This window comes from the organism of the source record quoted next, unplaced genomic scaffold (genome assembly GCF_019419815.1).
Source record: "Pyrus x bretschneideri cultivar Hongxiangsu unplaced genomic scaffold, Pyrus_bretschneideri_v1 Contig28, whole genome shotgun sequence".
NCBI lineage: Eukaryota > Viridiplantae > Streptophyta > Magnoliopsida > Rosales > Rosaceae > Pyrus > Pyrus x bretschneideri.
In genome coordinates this window covers 2,756,380-2,774,546 of record NW_025999590.1, presented here as the reverse complement: position 1 = coordinate 2,774,546, position 18,167 = coordinate 2,756,380, and positions in this window count along the sequence as shown.

Genomic DNA, 18,167 nt, shown 5'->3' with positions numbered 1-18,167 from the left:
TAATTGGATTAAAATGTATGTTTATATGTGATGAGACCTAAAACCCTCAACAAACCAATATTAAGTTGATAAGCGAGAGATGCTTTGAATATCTCTTCGTGGCCTTCCACCGTGGTAGGCTCCAATCGTTTGTGACTTGTACACCGGCTTCACCCTATCATGGGGGAGTACAAAGTGCATGCTTACACTCAGGAGGAGTCTATACGCATATGATGAGGTGAGTGTAGGCAACGAGGATGGCCAATATCATATCATTGTGAGGTTATTCTTGAACCCCTTCATGAACTAAGCATGGTGGGAATAACTTAACTAAGTGCAATGGCGCCGATATCATATCATTGTGAGGCAACATTCTCTAGAGGCCAAATAAGATGGGTACTTGCATGAGATGCAAATGAGTAAGCGTACTCTCTCATTATTATTAATGCTAGCCAATATCGTATCATCGTGAGGTGGGCTTGGTAATAGTGAGCCTCCCATACCCTACTAAGAGTTTCCTCCAAAACTCTCGAATTCCGATGAGGGATATGGAATTTGCCAAAAATAGTGGGTGGTGCTATTTGATTTAAAGACCCGAATCAAATGGCTTAAAATCAATCAATTTATATTAGTTATGTATTTGTTTACCAATATATTTGCAAACGCTATCCAAAACTTGACAAAGAAAAACCGAACGCTTTAATTTCCGGACTTAGTTCTACAATCCCATAGATTGTCTTTAATGGCTTGTAGATGTAACTAAGTAGTCTCATCCTCACAATCTTCCTATTGATAATGTATCAATGGAAGAACATGTTAGATAAGTCTACCATGAAGAGGACAATGCAAACTCTAGTGCTTGTCTCTTTGTTACACGAACAAGGAACTTGAGAAGTAAGCACAAGGGCATGGACACTTTATGTGCCATGATTCTTCACTTACAAATTGTTGTATGAAGAAATGAGAGTTGCCTTGAACAACTCTTGAGAGTTTGTTGTTATGTTTAGAACATAATGGTTGGTTGACAAAAATAGTCCATTTATATGGACTTATGATGATTTTGAATCATTGAGTGTTGAAGTGTTAAAACACTTAATGAGACGGAAACTAGGCAAGGACTTCACCTTTGTGTCCCTATCCTAATGGTTCACTAAGTTTATTGTAAACTATATAGTGAACAATAACCGCACGCTCTCCAAATCGTTTGATGTGTATAACACATTTGAAATAAGTTTCAAGAGAGATAGTGGGAGTTTAGGGACCATGACTATTGTAATCAAAAGGGAAGTCAAATGAAGAAGGCAAAATAACTCCAAGGGAACAAACTTTCTTTATGAAAGGATGGACATTGGAAGGGGTATTTGCAAGAAATGTCTTGCAAGTGTCAAGAACACACTTTTCGAAGGTGTTGTAATATGTTCTTGAAATAGTTCAAAATAGTTGGTTCTTCTACTTGAATGCATGATTCCGTATTAGTAACTATGTTTTACAATTGTTGTAAAAGTGTGCTAATAAAAAGTAGAAGATTAATGAGAGAAGAGAAAGTACTTCACATTCGGAAAGTGAATAAAATATAGATCTCTGCGAAAGCGGATTGTACTTACTTCCTCATATGAACTACCAAAGAAATTGGAAAATACTAAAGATTGTCTTTACATTCCAATTTTAAGGAACTTAAATCCGTCACTATAGTAGAGATGGATAAATGTTTTGTTTGACAAAAACATTGTTCTTTATTAATCAATAATTAGATTATTGTAATTTAATTGGTTGTCTCTATAGTAGAGATGATGTGGTAGTTTAACTGTTTAGAATACGATGATGCTTAAAACCCAAAAGGTTGCAAGGTAGTGACTAATCCCAACTGAGTTGTGATACCTCTAAAACATAAGTTACGAGTTGGTCATAGATGGATGCTTTGGATCGTTAGATCCGGATCCAATACCTTCTTGTTAAAATTGTATAGAGGCGAAATGTTCGAATCTTTATTCTTTTGGAAAGAAGAAAGAATCACAAAGTTGTTGAGGTTTATTCACTTAGATGTTAGTGGCACTTGTCCACAACATAATACTACTCATGTTGTATGACATTCACCGAAGATCACTCTCGGTTGGACTATAGTTTATTTTGAATAAACACAAGTCCGAATACTTTGCAAAAGGTTTCAAAGAATTCAAGAAATGTAAGTAGATGAGTAAGACGTCTAAAGTATTTACCTCCTTAGATTTGATCCAAGGAAAAAGTAACACTTTAGATTAATTTCCTTAAAAAAAAATATCAAGGAAAGTAGCATCGTAAGATAATGAATTTCTCCATTAGGAGAAGAATGAACATGAATAAGATTTAGTTCGTTGGACATTATCAATTACCCATATATATGATATATACTTCTAAGACATGTTAGTTGTAGAGATCCATCCATCATGGATCTTAGCAAGCTAGTGGGAGCTATAAGCGTCTTATGAGAAAAGATCAATTGTTTGATTTCTCATAAAGATGTAAATGAATCTTTTGTTTACTAGGTTTACAAAAGATTAGTGGGAGTTGATCATATTCCTAAATTAGAATATATATATACATGATATATAAAAGGAATTCTTCATCGTTAAAGTTATGACTTTAAACATTCTATAATGATAGAATGTATATGGGAGACATAGTCTATATACATGGGATGGAAATCTATAATGATAGATTTCAAGATATAATTGGATTATATCAATCCCTAAAATAGACAAAGAGATGCTAGGAAGTTTCTCATATGATGATAAACTTCAATTAGAATGACAATTCTAGTGAGACTAGGAAGTTGTTCTTCTCAAAGGGAATGTACCCTTTGACTCCCAAAGAAATAATGCGTAAATAGAATCCTTTATGCATACGCAGAAAGGTGATTTATGTATTTCATATTGTATGAAAACATTGATATAAGTCGTACCTAGAACGGTACAAGATGATATCAATGCAAGCCCAGGATCAGAACCATGGCAACTGTCAAGTGAATCCTTAGGTATTTAAGAAATACTAAGGATGGATTCCTCAAGAATGAGGAAGAATTAGAGTAACGTAATGGAAGCGTAAATGTATTAGATTATGAATCTAATCCATCATAGAATATCTCTTCATTATGAATGAAGTGATAAAGAGATATCTCTTTATTATGACTAAAGAGATATTTGGGTGGAAACGTTAAAAGTAAATGACTTTAATGTGTTCCATCATGTATGCAAAATATATTGCCATATAGAAGCTTACAACATTGTTGTTTGGATGGGAAAGTTCATTCATGAACTCTTCATTCGGTTCCAACCAGAAAGTGTATGACACTAATGGGGCGATAGCTCAAGCCAGGGAATCAAGGTCTCATCAAGGTCCGAACTCAAATGAGAGACTGAACCACATGATTGAGAATCATGTATAATGGTGACGTCGTTATTCTCAAGGTTGCTTCTATGGATAAAATATAGATATCCATTGTTTAGGCCTACTACTCAGCCATTTATGAAATGAATTACAGAAGAGGTATCATCAATGATGACTAAGCTGATTGGCTCTAGTGCAAGTGGGAGATTGTTGGAAATGTGCCCTAAAACCAATCATATGATGATACTTTACGGACATTTCAAACTAATGTAGTTCATTTCAAACTAATATAGTTTAAATGTAAAGGGTAAAGATTATTGTTTGAGCCGTCTAATATAAATGTTATATGCTTAAACGATAAGTCCAAGGAATATGTGATTGGAAGAATGTGATCTAAAGAAGTTAGATTCATGAGACCATTCTTTCGTTGACACATCCTAAACGTTCCTGATCATAGGATTGTCAATTGGGCATTGACAGTTCGTTAAGATCAGTACGTGCTATGTCTTCTCTCAGGGAGAGTGACTAGTCTCGAGTCATTGGTGTGTGTGACATCAAGACAAGTACGTAGGTGCTCAATAGAGAATGAGTTCACTGAACACGATCAACGAAGAGTTCTCATATTCATGTCACATGAGAACTCATGGTTGGGATAATGCAAATTAGTCTTTTGACCTGAGGCATCACAGTTGTCTTGTGGTTAGGTCCTTAATCTTTGATTATGTCAACGTCACTCTATCAGGGTGTCCACGGCATCGTTGGGGTTAAGCCACTTAGCCATGGAGGCAAGTGAATGCGCAACAAGGGATCTCTAACCTTCAAACTGTTTGAGGAAGAATACTCTATGATATGATTTAGAATCTCTGGCCAGAGTATGAATGAGATGTTGGAATGCGTTCCAGATCGCATTCAAGGTAATCATATAAGTACAAAGATTCACATTGGATAGTAGACATGAATAAACTATCAAACCAAACAATGTGGTCAAGAGTATTGTATTAGAGAAAGACCGTATTGCATTTGTAATCCTAAACTGAATAGGTTCTCCACCTCTTCTGATTAGCTTGGGTAACCATGATATGCTGCTAGGTGTCACTCATGGTTTGTGGAAGCCCTAAAAGTGTATTATCACTAACGGGAGAATTGAAAGTAAGTTTTAATTCACAATCGATTTGAAAGAGTTTGAATCACCCACTGCCTCGCTAAAAGGAACCTAATGGATCGTACACCGTGTAAGGTAGAGTTTGAAGATTCAACGGAGATGAGTAAGAATAATTAAATGGTTTAATTATTTATGGCAAGGATTAATTAATATGTTAATTAATCAAACGAATAAGTTCGTTAAAGACCTCGGGTTAGTTTTGGGCCGCAAGGCCCAATGGGATTTGAATGTCAAGCCCATTAACTCAAGTTGTATGACAACTTGAATAAAACAAAGGGCTTGAAAGCCCAATAAACCTATAGGCTAGCCATGTGTAAAAGAATAGGGCTTTTGGTCCATTAGGTCACTTATTTTGAAGGGACTATATAAAGGACTTTATAGCCTAAAATTTACTAAGGGTTATTTTTTGGGGAAAGGATGAGAACACAAGCTCTCCTTTCTCTCTAAAATTTTGGCCAATCTAGAGGGGAATAGCTAGCAATCTTACTTCCTCTAGGTCACTCATTTCTTCTACAATATACCTTGGTGTGGAGACTTAGAGGTTCTCAATTTTGGGAACTTGGAGAAACCTTTTCATCCATCCAAATCCATGGATCCAAGATGCAAGGAATGAAGGCCCTCTCTTTGGGTGATTAGCCTTTGCTTATGCAAAGAAGAATCTACAAAGGTATTGATTTCTCAACTCACTTTATTTTTGAGTTGAGTCTTGATTCACCTATCTACTAGGCTTTGAATTTCATGGGTAAATGTTTTGTTTTAAGTGCATACAAGCATGATTCCGCCTTTAATTGTTAATTGCATGCTATTGATGTTGCTTAAATGAACATGTTTTTCACAAATTTTCCTTCAGCTCTGTCTAGAATTATAGGCCTACAAAAAAAATATTTTTAAATGAATACTGTTAGGCCATATTCATATACCATCTCCAACCGAATTTTAAGTTTGTAATAATTTTGGACATTCTATCCATTTAATGTTTCCTTTAAGCCTCTGTCAAGGCTTGATGCCATTTGTTCAACCTCGAATAAAGTTGTTTGTCAATTAAGGGACTCATATTATTTTTCGAACATACTAGTCCAAGGGCCTTCACTTGATTGACAAATACCCTTAACACTATCTTCAGAGATCCACCTATAAGCCTTGGAAATAGCTTCATCTTCTTTTGGGTCCATCCTTTTCCTTTGGTTGAAAATGTAACCATTTAAAAAAATAATGGAAAATGTAAGCTAGAAATTCTAGTCATTTATGCAGCTATCAATGGATGATGGATGATGGAAAAACCAGCTGGCTCGGATGCTAAGAAACAACGTAAGAGAAAACGTCTTGACAAACAGTTATTTCAAACCTATTTGAAAAGCTGTTGACAGAAACAGAAAGTGAGACTCGTGTTGTTAGAGGAATTGATCCGAAAGGTGTTTCGTGTTGTTAGAGGAATTGATCCGAAAGGTGTTGCATCACTAAGGTGCTCTTAACTCTTGATCATTGGCACTTAGTACGAACAACTACCTTAGCAATACATTTTGACTTTCTGATTGAAGTTTTAACATAAGTAGATCGTTACCCAAGGCAAATGCTGGAAAGCAAGGTGGTTAAAAGAGTTCTTGCTCCAGGAAAAAAAAAAAAAAAAAAAAGGTGTAGTTCTTACCTTCCTGTACGAGTAGTGAAGAACTATACAGAGCTGTGGTTGGTTGTTGACCAAGGGAAAGCATGGGATAAAAAAGGAGAGCGTTGCGAAAGCCCCAATCCTTAATATACCTTGACCGGTAACCCCCAAGTTATTGGAAGGGTAAGAGAAGTGTGTGTATGAAAAAAGTGTTTAAGGTGAATAGAATGTGAAAATTTAGATTAAAATGAGGTAAGATAGTAGGCAAGGGTGAGAAATAGTGTACAAATGTGATAGGTATTTATAGGAGGATGTTGCAGAAACCCCCAATCCTTAATATACCTTGACTGGTAACCCCCCAAGTCATTGGAATGGTAAGAGAGGTATGTATATGAAAAGAGTGTTTGAGGTGAATAGAATGTGAAAATTTGGATTAAAATAAGGTAAGATAGTAGGTAACGGTGAAAAGGATGTGAGAAATAGTGTACAAATGTGATAGGTATTTATAGGAGGGTGTTGCAGAAGCCCCAATCCATAATATACCTTGATCGGTAACCCCCAAGTTATTGGAAGGGTAAGAGAAGTGTGTGTATGAAAAAAGTATTTGAGGTGAATAGAATGTGAAAAATTAGATTAAAATGAGGTAAGATAGTAGGTAAAGGTGAAAGGGATGTGAGAAATAGTGTACAAATGTGATAGGTATTTATAGGATTTTTTTTTTTTTTTTAAATTTCGCCTAAAAAAAAGAAAAAGATTTCTAACGGCTAGCAGGCGTCAGCTAGCTGTTACCAGATAATGCCATTGCTTTGTTGTTCCCAGCCCAACCGTTGGATGCTTTTAAATCCAACTATTGGATTGAAATCAATTGTTGAAGCTTGGCAACTCGACGTCGGGAAACGGGCTGGAAGAAAGGTTGGAAGAAAGGTTGCAATTAGCCAGCCCAATGCCTTTTGGTCAAATAGTGTCATGTCGACTTCATAAATTTATAAGCTAGCCATTGGAGATAATTTTTTTGTTAAATTAGGTCATTTTTTGGGTTTTAGACTTTTAACCCTCTTCATTGGAGATGACCTAGTTCTTTTGATATATCACTTTGTCATGAGAAGGACTTACAAGCAATGGGTTCGGTGTGGCATCATGTTCTAATAAAACAATGACATACGTAAGTTTTTTAATATATGCATGGACGACACGTACCCTTTAACTCCTAAATAAATTGATCTCCCTTGTTATATTAAGACTTACAATTTTGGTGATTAATAGAATCCATGCTTCTATATATAGTAAGTAGCCATTGCATTCATAGCGAGTGACACCCGAGAAAGACCGCTTTATCCCAGTGTCGCTGCCAGAGAAATATAGTAAGTGACACCGGAGATATCTATTTTTACAAACAAGAACCCTACAATTGGTGATTAGCTTAACGTTTTGGTTTATTTCATTTGACCTATTCTTAGTCATAAAAGTCCTCAAATTATTAAAAGATAGGTTTGTTAGCTAAATGCCATCACTTTCATTTTACTTTTTTCTTTTGTATACAAGCGATATCAGATAGTGGGTGAAGAGAGTCAAATTTTCTTTAGAATGATAAATGTTCTTGATCAAATGAGCTACATGACTGTCATTTATACAGTTTATTCGAAATTAAAAACTTCTGTAGAACGGTAAAACCACATATATCTTGAGGGTCTTAATTGACCCACTAATCTCACTCATTGTGTGAGTTGCTTTGATATATCACTCCATGTCATATTAAGACTCACAATTTTGGTAATTAAAAGGATCTTTACTTCTATATGTAGTCACCCTTGCATTTTCATAGTGAGTGGCATTAAAGAAATTTGCGTGTCCCGGTGCCACTGTATAGAGAGAGGAAGAAGAGGGCAGTGACACCGGAGCAAGGAGATACTACAAACATGAAACCTACAATTGGTGATTAGCTTGACATTTTGGTGTATTTCATTTGACCTATTCATAGGGACAAAAGGCCTCTTGTTTGCTTGGATGATTGGCTCTCTCACCTAATATGCAAGTTATGCGATGCAAATGGAGCTCTAAACCCTAATGCAAAACTAAGACTTCCAAGTGAATGAATAATTTGACTACCAATACCATACTTCTGAGCAAGGACAGGATGGTCATTTTGTTAGTCAACGAGAATCACCATTGTTATTTGTTGGGTCAGGGTGGAGGAAACATTGTCTCCACTTTCAGCTGAGATTGCTTCCATTACATTATTGAACACTGGTGGTATGGTGCAGCAGAGAAAGGCAATGGCAGCAGTACCACTGCCATACATCCTACAAAATGGTGGACGTGCTAGACGAGTGGAACACCGACGTGCTGAAACAAGAAGTTGAGCAGCAAGAACGAGAAGCTGAAAATGTTGTTCCTAAGAGCAAGAAGAAGCTAACTTTCTGTGTCACCCCTGGTTGCTTTGGTTTTCGAAAAGCAGGAGAGGTAACTTGAATGAGAAGTTGTGTGTGATTAATTGATGAGCAAAGAAGAGACGCTCTTGTGTTTCAACCCAATGAGAACGATATACAACAAGTACCTAAACAACAAGAGACTTCTCCCTATGTCGACATGTCTAAGGTGTTTGGCCGAGAAAACGAAAACTATGTCTTGATAACAAAGTTGTTAATTGATGGTGGAGAAGATAGGGTGACCTTATCATCCCTATTATTATGATGCCAATGTTGACGCCTGTTTTGATAAGAAAATATTGGGTTCCGTACACTTTTGATGAGATTAAGATTGCCGAGCCATAAGCGGTGATAACACACCTAATTCAAATGATCAGTTGAGCCACTGCCTCGATTAATGCCTATGCGTTTGAAAATTAAAAAAGAACGCCTACACCACCTAGGTCGCGACTCACTTAGACAGAAAATAGATAACTTTTATTTTGCATTTGATTTTTTTTCAATAAATTGTAAGAGACTTATTGCGTACTTAAATGAACACACATTATATTCTTGTTGCCCATGTTTTCATTATGTTCCAATACTTCATAATATATATGTCATTCTATTTTGTAGCTTATGATGAAATTATATATATTTTAAGTATAAGCAAACACTTATTTACACAAAATATGATAGATTTACTTAAATCCGTCTAGTCCACCTAGGCGCCCGCCTAAGTCCCGCCTAGCTGCTTAGGCACTAGGCCCCAGCCCACCACCCGACTAGCACTTAGCGTCTTTTAGAACCTTGCCTATGACCATAAAAATTGGGACCAATTAAGGGTATCACTTATTCAAAGTGGTGTTAAAGGCAGTAGAATATTGGTAACCACAAGACAATGTGACGTTGTTGATATGATGAGAGCAACAGGTGACAACGATGGAATTGTCTACTTTGTTTTTTCCCTTGCATCTTTGTTACTCTTACTTTTTTGCTATTGATCATTATGGGAGAATTGAGTAAAGACTATTGTTTTTAATCTTCAACCACATGGTGTTTTTTGCTAGGTAAGTAGACGAGTCTAAGGCGTTTGAAGATATTAGTAAAAAAATAGTGAGGAAATATAAGGGTTTGCCTCTCACCGTAAAAGATTTAGGCAATCTCATGCGCAACAAAGGAGTGAATGACTATGTATCTTGAATAGTAAGATATGGAATTGAAAAGAGAAGGAGCAAAAAGTTTTCCAACCACTATTACTAAGTTATTATGATTTGGTCCCAACAGTCAAATATTGTCTTTCATGTTGTGCTAGTTTTCTTAAAGATCATGAGTTTAATAAAGGTGATTTAACTAATATATGGATGTCGCAAGATTATCTTAATTCAAAATGGAATAAAGATAAGAAAGAAATTGGTCAAGCAATTTTTCATAACTTAGTAGCACAGTCTTTTCAAGATTTGATGAAATATAGTGTTTTACCATTATAGGTTGCAAAATGCATGATATTATTCATGATTTTGTGCAATCACTCACCAATAACTTATGTTTGATCATCAACATTGAGGGTGTTGGCAATGAAATAGAAGTTTTGGGTGAAAAGGTCCGCCATTTTATCGTAATAATGTCATCGGACAATTGCCGACTTTCACCTTCTAATGCTTATTACAATGATGAAATAGCTAAATAACCTTTATATTACGTAAATCTTAACAATAATAATTTAAAAAATGAACAGCTGGGATTAAGTTTATCCACAAGCTTAAATTATTCTATTACTTTTCATTTTGGGTGAGTGTACTAAAGTCATACTAGGGGGAGGGGATAAAAGTGCTTCTGTGCTTGTCCTAACTTTTGGCTTCAAGTTAAAGTGCTTGTGAAACAAGTCATTTTGCTGCTGCTTAGCCACCTATCATCAGCTAACCGCCCCTAAAGAGGGCACTTGCGAAGACTTCTGAGGTCTTCAAAGAAAACAGAACTACAGAAACACCACATGTAGAATTATCCTCTACTTTTTGGCCCTATTATTTGAATCGATATCATCTCTAGATCTCTGTGTTCGAATTTTAAGGACTAGGAAATCCGAGCAGTTGAAGAGAGATTCGGACTCTTAGTTTATGTTAAATAGACTAATAGGATGGACTAATGAGAACCGCATGGTTTAAAATAAGTAGTCTGGACTCCGAAGCTCCAGACACAAAAATCTGGAGAGGATCTCAATTCCTATTATTTAACTTCTTATGAACAAATTATTTACAATTTACATCAAAGTTTATACAAATTAGCATTGACCAATGGTAGAACAATTTGCTCATTCATCGAGCCAATCCAGATCGAAATGTTTCTTCACCACCTGAACATGATGTTGGAATATGATTATGATAACATGATTTTCATAATATGTGTAATTATATGTGAAGGTACACCATAACATTGGTGTACTAATATACATATGATTGTAATGAAATTAATTAATTAATTAATAAAGGAAACAATATAATTATTTATTTATTTATTTATTTAATTAAAGGATTCAACCTGATAAGTTCTAACTTCTCCTTCAGATTACTTCCATCTCTATGTATTTGTCAAATCTCTTTCAATCTCATTCAATTCAATTCCATATTCATTCTCTGTTCATATCCTTCACACCACCATATTGTCGATCGTCTAAGACATCCGTTTCCGATCCTGTGAACTACCCAATTTTCTATCATTGGCCTCAGAGCCAGGTTTTCATGAATCAAAACAATTTGCCCAATTTTCATCCGAGGACGTCTCGAACTACATCTGAGACTTCCTCTTCGTCAAGTAACGAATCCAACAACGTTCTTTCTAAGTTTCAACTTGAGAAGAAATCAGGGAAAAGGGTGTTGGTGACCAAGGAGAATATTGAACCGATTTTGATCGAAAGTTCGAAATCATCATCTGAGAATTTTCCTGTCGAATCCAAAACTCACAAAAATACCCAATGGTTCGAAATCCCATCCTACAACCCATTTGAACCTAGGCCTGAATTAACCCAATTCCCCTACACCATTTCATTCAACAGAGAACAAAATTCTTTCTGAAAATAAACCATTTTATCATACAAATTCATCCAACAATTATCAGAATTCGGAAAGTTTTTACAATCCCATTAGGCCCTCAGACAACCCATTTCAATCGGGGTTTCTAGCTGTAAAGATCAAACCTGCGCAGAAAATTGAAGACATGCAGCGTCTTTTTAGACCTATAATTTCATAACCTTTTCTGCAATTTGGTCACAAAACCCAAAAGGCTTACCTGCAACATTGCGATTGATTCGTAGTCCTTCACTGACTGCCGCAAATCTAAGACTGAACCCACGATTTTTGCGTCTTCCTCCACCGTGGACTCGCCACGGCAACTCACTGAACCATAGCAGGCAGCAGCGTGGTGGGTGTTCTTCCCCCGTGGTCTCATCGTTCAACCGTGATCTCGTCCTCTCGCGGTAATACACAATACCGACGACACCGTTATCCACCAAGGAGAATTGTCTCTGCCGTTCGAGATTATCCACCAAGCTACGGACCTACTCCATTATTCAAGATTCATTGGGTCTGGACAATTGTTGACTCTAAAAATTATGAAACCTACATGGCACGTAGGTCGAGTAACTAATAAGCTAACTACGTCCTTCGGTTGAATGCGGGGCGTGCCAACTCGTCGGCCAAAATTCGTTGATGTTGCGTTGAGCGCGTTGTTGACTTCTCTATCTTGCGATTGCGACCGAGGAAGGAATACTCTCGGTCTCTGGGTTCTATAGCCTGAAGACAAGGCTACTAATTATGCAAAGTTCACAAATCGTCGGAGCCCGATTCGGTCACTGTGATTATATTCGTAAGAGTATAAGCACTTCGAATCGAGACTAAACTATATGGACACAGGTACCCAAATGTGATGTATGTCTTGATGGTAAATGTAGTTCGGCCGTCGGAATGCCGAACTCTGAAACTTACTTGTGAGTATCCAATCATAAAATCATTCGGCGTCCAGTACGCCGAATAACGTAATTCGTAACACCTGACTACGCCGAGAAGGCTAGCAAGGTGACCTCTACCAACAAGGGTTCGAAAACCTTTCTCGGCTGAGACTTAGATAGGTAACCGGTCGGCCTCGACGCAGTGCTGTTTATCCAAACTGAAGGTGTTTCTCGGTCAGCTGATTCTGCGGCAACAGTGCTGTTTATCCAAACTGAAGGTGCTCGCCGGGTGCCTCCACAGTGCTGTTTATCCAAACTGAAGGTGTGTCGGCAGAGAAAGAAAATGAAAAAATCTCAAGGTATTTGAGAGGTTTTGCGCAGGGCAATTGTATGCTGAATTAAAGGTCCTTTGCATCGCATGATTTCTTGTATTTATAGCCCCCATTCCTTGAGACCGAATCGCACCCTTATCTGGATTGGGAGTCCTTGTCCTGCTCCAACTTTGCTTCGAACAAACCCACTCCCCTTAGGATTTTGAACTTTCCCCTCTTCTGAGGCCTTATTCTTCGCTGACCGGGAATCCTGGTTGCACCAGGACTTTCTCGACCTTTTTGTTTATTTGAATTATTTCTTCTTAGGATGGGACTCGACCGCCCCTGCTAACTGGCCCAGAATCTATCAGGCAACCCATAGTAGTTGACATAGCTTTGGGCCGCGCCTAACTGTATGCTCGGCCCAACAATATTAATGTGGGCCCAAACAACAATATAGGATTAGAGGTGGGCTCATCTTCACGCAAGCCGAAATCGAAGAGCCACCTGCAACATTTTCCTACAACCTTCGCAGTTCCCTTCAAATCAAACTCAGGTTTTATTAATTCTGTTTACCCTAATAATTTCACTCATAAAGTTGATTTGTGGAATACCTTGAATAATAGTTACAAAGATCAAAAGTGGAAACAAGGGTTTAATTTTCAGAATTCTAGAGTCAAAGTGCTCAATTATTTGGTCAACATAATATCGGTTACGGTTTTATATATTCTGATTTGGCACAAAGAGAAATTTCGACGGCAAGAAATTTAAGAGGGCCAAGACCGTTGAGAACTGAAAGAGAATCCAGTAGTCGAGAAGAGACTGCTTTTGTGCATGAAAATAGAGGAAGAATTGATCACACCTCCCAAGTAGACAAATAAGAAATCCACGAGCCTTCTATCGACGTGATCCCCTGAACAAGTACTTATCTTTCACTGATTGTATTTAAGTGTGCACGATATCTTCTGCTAAGAATAAATAAGTCTCTATTTTTATTTTATTTTGTTTTTAGTTTTTAATTTATTAAGAACATTTAGTATTTGTGGCTTATAATAATTAAAAGTACACTAGTAGTTAGTATTTGTAGCTTGTAATAATTAAAAGTACGCTAGTAGTATTTATATTTGTATTTGTATTTGTATTTAAGTTTGCATTAAGTATTGTGTTTGTTTTGTAATTTTCTGAGCTATGGCAACTAAATCTTCCAAATCCGAAGTTTTTAAAATAGAGGTTGAATAACATTAATTATCAAATATAAAAGAGAAGGATTACTTATCTTTTAACCCATGACAAGACTTTGTACGCTATCAAAGATGAGAGACCCCTTGGGCCCTCTTGAGTTTCTAATAAATGTGTGGAAGATAATGAGTTGGCTAAGGCTACAATTCTCAATTACATGGAAGGTAAATTAATACCTCTCTATAAAGAATATGATTCAGCCAAAGAAGTCATAGATGTACTTGAAATTAAGTATGGCCCTAAATCTCAAACGTACATTCAAGTATTGCTGTAGAAATACAATGGGACAAAAATGGAGGAAACTGATCCTATGGTCAATCATGTTACTAAAATGGAAATAATGGCAAAAGACTTAGCCAATGTTGGCCATCCAATTTCTGATCAAATGCAAGTTAGTGTTCTTCTTGGTAGCCTCCTAAATTCTTGGGAAAATGTAGTTACTTCTATGACTTATGGTCAAGTTGAATTAACGATGGATACATTGTCTGCAATGTTGGCTATTCAAGAACATAAAAATTATAGGAAAAAAGAAATTGGACAAGGCAGAGCCAACCTCCTCATAGCGGAAGATTCTCAGAAAAAACAAGCAACACATGCACAAGCCACATAGTAGTAACAAGCGCCCGAACTTCAAAAAGTTTTCACACCGCAAGCAAAACAAGTTTAAAGGAAAGGAGAGTGCATGTTACAATTGTGGAGAGACTAGTCATCATAGGTATAAGTGCCCAAAATGACGCAAGAACAACAAAAATCCTAAAGAACTAATTTTGACCGTCTCCGAAGCACTCATTGCTGAAGATCAAGGATAATGGTGGATAGACTCAAGAACAACTTGTCATGTATGCAAGGACAAAAGTTGCTTCATCAATTTCAAGGAGAAAGCACTAGGAGAACATCGTCTCTACATGGGTAACAATACTTATGTCGATGTTTTGGGTGAAGGAGATTGCAAGATCAACAGTAGTAAATCTACCATTGTGCTTAAAAATGTTCTGTTTGCACCAAATATAAGGAGGAATCTTGTCTATGTCTCTATCCTAGAAAAAAAAAGGTTTTGAGACAAGGTTCATGAATGGTGCTGTCATTAAAAATGTTATATTTATGTAAGGGGAATAAGAGTCAATGATATGTACTCAATTTGTATTAATAAAAGTATTTCTTCCAAGTATGCCTTTGTCTCTACTGTTCAAAATTTGTCATATTTATGGCATTTACGTTTAGGTCACATAAATAAAAATAAAATGATACGCATGAGTAAAAATGGAATGTCGCCTCAAGTACATGCACATGATTTTGATACATGTGAATCATGTATTAAAGGAAAAATGACTAGAAAATCATTTTCTCAGCATTGGACTTCTACAAATTTACTTGAAATAGTGCATACAGATTTATGTGAACCAATGAGAACTAAAACCCATAGAGGAATGAAATATTTTGTGACTTTCATCGATGATTATTTCCGTCATGGACATGTCTACTTCTTACAACATAAAAATGAAGCCTTAGACAAATTTAAAGAGTTTAAGGCAGAAGTAGAGAATCAATTAGGAAGATCCATAAAGACCCTTAATAGTGATAGAGGTGGAGAATTTGAAACCTTTGGTGATTTCTGCAAAGAGAATGGTATAAGGCATAATTATACTATGCCTTATACACCGCAACAAAATGGTATTGCACAAAGAAGAAATCGAACTCTAATGGATATGATGCAATCTATGATGTCTTATGCTGACTTACCTCTACATTTTTGGGGTCAAGCTTTGGCTACTGCAGCATATATATTGAATAAAATTCATACAAAGGCAAAGCCACTGACTCCATATGAATTATGGCATGGGCAAAAACCTGATTTATCAAACTTAAAAGTTTGGGGTTGTAAAGCGCATATCCTCATTCCAAAGCCATTAAGAAATAAATTACAAGCAAAAACTTTGGAATATAAATTTATAGGATATCCTAATAATAGTAACGGATATAGGTTTTATCATCCTGAGAAAGGATTGATCGAAAGTAGAGATGCTATTGTTATTGAAACTACTTATTTGATTAATCCCATACAACAATTGGAATCTTTGGGAGAAGAAAATTCTCCTACGGTTGATCAAGATTTCCATCTTAATTTAGACTTGTCTTATGATCATGACATTGACAATGATCAAGTAGGAAACGTAAACATGGGTGATCATAACAATGTCGATCATGACACATGAATGATGATCATGATATTATCATGGAAGATATAAATAGTGGGAGAAATGATCAAATCAGTGGGAGTAAAAGAAAAAGGGAGCCATCTAGAAGATTAAAAGATCACTTTGTTTTCAATCTTGAGGAGGCAGATCATTCAGTGAGAGATCCAGACCCAAGAAATTATAAAGATGCAATGGATAGTTTTGAGTCTGAACAATGGCAACAAGCAATGAATGAAGAACTAGATTCCATAAGGAAAAATGAAGTTTGGGAATTGGTTGATCTACCTGATAGAAGAAAGCCCATCGGTTGTAAGTGGGTACTTCGTAAGAAGTACAAATCAGATGGTACCCTGGATAAGTTTAAGGCTCGACTTGTAGTTAAGGGTTATACTCAGAAACCCGGTATAGATTTTGTGGACACTTACTCTCCAGTTGCGAAGTTTACATCCATTCGTATTCTTATGGCAATTGTTGCTAGAATAGATTTAGAACTTCATCAGTTAGATGTCAAAACAGCATTCTTGAATGGAGATTTGAAGGAAGATATCCATATGATTCAACCCGAAGGATATCATGTCAAAGGACATGAAAACAAATTCTATAAATTAATAAAGTCGTTGTATGGCCTTACACAATCATCAAGACAATGGTATTTAAAGTTCCACCAAGCCATTATGGAAATGGGCTATAAAATAAATCCATTGGATCAGTGTGTTTACTCTTGGAAATGCCAAGATAATTTATGTGTATTATCACTATATGTAGATGACATCTTACTTGCAGGTAACTATATAGATATGATTGAAAACACTAAGTCATATCTGGGATCCAAATTTGAAATGAAAGATATGGGAGAAGCATCTTATGTTTTAGGAATTAAAATTACTAGGGATAGAGATGCCAAAACGCTCTATTTGGATCAGCAAAATTATCTGGATAAAATATTTAAAAGATTTAATATGCAAGATTGCACGCCAAGTAGTACACCTGTTTGTAAAGGAATGATGCTTTCCAAAAATATGTGTCCGGTACATAAACAAGACATCATTGATATGCAAAATGTTCTGTATACCCATGCAGTTAGAAGTTTGATGTATGCTATGATATGCACAAGACCTGACATATGTCATGCAGTTGGATTGATATGTAGATATCAATCAAACCCCAGAAAGCAACTTGGATAGCAATAAAGAGAATTATTAGATATCTAAAAGGCACCCAAGGTATGAAACTTTGTTTCGGATTAAATGATCTGGATTTAGTTTGTTATTGCGATGCAGATTTCACAAGCGACTTGGATGACAGAAAGTCAACAAGTGATAACATTGTCTTGTTTGGTGGAACGGTTGTTTCTTGGTTAAGTAAGAAACAAAGTTGTGTTGCAAAGTCTACCATCGAAGCAGAATATATATCTTGTAGCACAACGGTAAGTACTGCAATATGGGTTAAACGATTTATCGATAATTTAAATATAGGTATACCTAAGGAACACGTCAATGTGTTTTGTGATAATAAGTTCGCCATCTTTCTGATAAAGAGTGGAGTAAATAGTTCCAAAGGAAAACACATTGATATTAATTATCACCATATACAAGATATAGTGGAGAGAAGAGAGGTAAAGGTTGACTACATATCCTCCGAAGAGATGGTGGCCAATCCGATGACCAAGGGATTGTCTCTGGAAAATTTCAGAGAACATGTGACTACAATGGGTTTGCAAAACATCTAGATGTGTTGTAGTGTGAGACGTGCGGCGGACATCGTTGTATGGTTTTAGGGACGCCTGAAACATGGACAAGTAGATGCGACTCTATCTGGTTCTTTAGTACTTGGTCGGTTAAAGATAGAGGGCACTAGCGAGGTAACCAGGTTATAATAAATCGTCTTGAAAGTAAAATCCATAATAAGTTTCAAGTAATAATTTATATAACATTGTGGCGTATAGTGCGGGGCTAAGTCATCATTTG